This window comes from Labeo rohita, chromosome 20 (assembly GCF_022985175.1).
Source record: "Labeo rohita strain BAU-BD-2019 chromosome 20, IGBB_LRoh.1.0, whole genome shotgun sequence".
NCBI lineage: Eukaryota > Metazoa > Chordata > Actinopteri > Cypriniformes > Cyprinidae > Labeo > Labeo rohita.
Genome location: NC_066888.1, coordinates 32,527,393 through 32,530,976, shown reverse-complemented (window position 1 = coordinate 32,530,976; position 3,584 = coordinate 32,527,393).

The following is a 3,584-nucleotide window of genomic DNA, read 5'->3' as shown; positions in this document are numbered from 1 at the left end:
AAGGACTTCTCAAGCACATTTGTGTATACTTTATTTATTTTTTTCTTTGTTTTGTTTTTATACTTGTACTGCCTTAATTTTTTGATGTTTTGTACTGTTTAAGCGGGGCAAAATAAATAAATAAAAAAATAAATAAAATAAAATTTGTTCTAGTAGTAGGATTCCAAACAATATTTTTATTTAAAATAAACTAAATAAATAAATATTACTATTGCAATAATACTATTTTACTGAGAATTTCATAAAATAATTGATAGAATTCAGAATATTACTAATTATTTCATTAAAAAATTAATTAAATCATAAAAAAATAATAATAATGTTAAGTAGTATTCAGAACAATTATTTTTATAATTAAAAAATTATAAAATTAAATGAATAAAAATTGAATAATATTACTACTGCAATAATACTATTGTACTGTAGAGTAAAAAAATAAAAATATAAAAAATTATTATAATTCAGAATAAACATTTTATTTAAATTATAAAAAATAAATGAAATAATAATAATATTTGTAGTAGTATTCAGAACAGTATTTTAAATGATAAAAGTAAATTAATAAAAATTAAACTGAATAAATATTACTATTGCAATAATACTATTGTACCTTAAAGCAAAAAAAAAAAAATATATATATATATAATTCAGAATAAACTAATTATAAAAAATAAATAAAATAATAATATTTGTAGTAGTATTCAGAACATTTTAAATGATAAAATTAAATTAATAAAAACATTACTATTGCAATAAGACTAGTGTACTGCGAAGTGAAAATAGAGAATTTACTCATAATTCAGAATATAATTCTTAGGTTTTTACATTTAGTTTTTTTAAGTTTTAATATAAGTAAAAATGAGCATTTAATAAGTTTTTTTTTTTTTAGATTATTTTTATTTACATTTTAAAAATGAATTTAAAAATATTACTTCTGTACTACAAAGTAAAAAATGAGCATGTAATAATATTAATAATATTTTACATAACAACAGTAAAATTACAGTAGTCTGCTGATATTTATATCTGTCTTAATTTCTTTTTTTTCTGAAATAAAATTCCAGGACTTCTACTGACTTTTTTTCAAGCACATTTGTGTATACTTTAGTTTTTCCTTTATTTTGTTTTTATAATTGTACTGTCTTCATTGTTTGATGTTTTCTACTGTTTAAGCAAAACAGGAAAAAAGATTCGCGAAATCACTTCGAAATCCTAATCTGAATCAAATGATTCGCGAACCATCATTTCAGATAAGGACTCGGAGCGCGGATCGCGAATCGTTCGACTTAGGCGGTATATAAATAAAGGTGACTTGACTTGACTTGACTTTGATCGGAGCATTGCGAGTCGCGAATCATTTGATTTAGATCGGGACTTTCAAATCGCGTATCGCGAATCATTTGATTTGAATCATTCAATTTGCGAAACGATTCGTGAACCCGTTCCAATCTAACTCAAACGATTGATTCGCGATCCACGCTCTGAAGTTTCGATCTGAATAATGATTCGCAAAACATCACTTCAGATAAGGACTCGGAGCGCGGATCGCGAATCATTTGACATTGATCGTAACTTTGCGATTCGCGAATCATTTGATTTAGATCGGGACTTCAAATCGCGTATCGCGAATAATTTGATTCGAATCATTCAATTCGCAAAACAATTTACGAACCCTTTGCACTCTCTCTCAAATGATTCGCGACCCAAGCTCTGAAGTTTCGATCTAAATAATGATTCGCGAACCATTATTTCAGATAAGGACTCGGAGCGCGGATCGCGAATCATTTGACATTGATCGGGACTTTGCGTATCGCGAATCATTTGATTTGAATTATTCAATTCGCGAAATGATTCACGACCCCCTTTCAGTCTAAATCAAATGATTCACGAACCATCATTTCAGATCAGGACTCGGAGCGCGGATCGCGAATCATTTGCCTTTGATCGGGACTTTGCATATCGCGAATCATTGGATCTGAATCATTCAATTCGCGAAATGATTCACGAACCCGTCCCGATCTAAATCAAATCATTCGCGAACCATCACTTCAGATCAGGACTCGGAGCACGGATCGCGAATCATTTGATTTAGATTGAATTGTGCATCGCGAATCATTTCATTTGAATCATTCAATTCGCGAAACGGATCACTTACGCGTTCCAGTCTACCTAAAATAATTCGCGATCCACGCTCTCAAGTTTCGATCCGAATAATGATTCGTGAGCCATTTGACTTAGAACGGAACTTTGCGAATCGCGAATCATTTTATTTAGATCGTGACTTTCAAATCGCGTATCGCGAATCATTTGATTTGAATCATTCAATTCGCGAAATGGATCACTAACCCTTTCCAGTCTAACTCATATGATTCGCAAAACGCGATTTGAAGTCCTGATCTGAAACAAATGATTCGCGATCCGATTGTGGCGCGTCGAAACAGTGAATCATTTTGCGACGCAATGGTTTAACTGACTCGCAGTTTTGAAAAGCTTCGTTTCATCCATCACTACGTGCTTTTAAAACATTACAAGCGATGTTGAAATGCGAAAACTAATGGCTCTTCTAATTTTACCTGGTTTTTGCTAGTAAATCGCTTGAAAGGAAATAATTAAAGTCACGAGTTTGAATCAATCGGAGCGGTTCCAGCGTAAATGACTCACTCAACTGATTCGATTCATCCGTTCCTCTTCTCGCGTCTTCTTCAGCAATGTTTACCCAGCCTAGTTTTAATACATTGACTGAAATAAGCAAAAAAGGTATTTTTGATATGTGCTTATTGACAAAATTAAACCCTTTTTAATAGATACACCATCTTTCAATAATTCCAGTAATTTTCAAGTACCTCTTCAGGAATATGAATATTTTCAAGGGTTTTCCAGGCCTTAAATTAAAAAAAAGTCAAATTCAAGTAGTTTAAGCACTTTGTACGAACCCTGCAAACCCACCATTGTGCACCACTGAAACACCATGTGTGCTTTCCCATAAAAAATAAAATAAAAGTGTATTCAACAGCAAAATTCCCAGTGAAGAACTAAATTACCTATAATGACAAATCCTTCCAATCCAAAGTTGCTGTGATCATGGAATCATGAATCACACTAGAAGAGCTCAAAAGACATACACTTACATATAATATTTAAACTACAAAAATTAAAACAACATATATTACTATTGCAATAACACAAGTGTACTGTAACTTTAAAAAAATCTAATTAACAAAAAAATAATAATATATACTATTATTATAAATTAGAATTTTACTTTAATTATAAAAATTATTAAACAGCATATGCATATACATTATAATGCAGTATTTTACACTATGATCAATGTCTTACAGTCAATCGGGAAGTTCCATTCCCTCATTAAAGATGTTAAAGGGGTCATCTGATGCCCATTTTCCACAAGTTGATATGATTCTTTAGGGTCTTAATGAAAAGTCTATAATATACTTTGGTTAAAAAATTCTCAGTGATTGTGTAAAACAACACCCTTTTTACCTTGTCAAAATCAGCTCTGCAAAAATCATCTCATTCTGGTCGAGGCTGCTTTAAATGCAAATGAGCTCTGCTGGCCCCGCCCC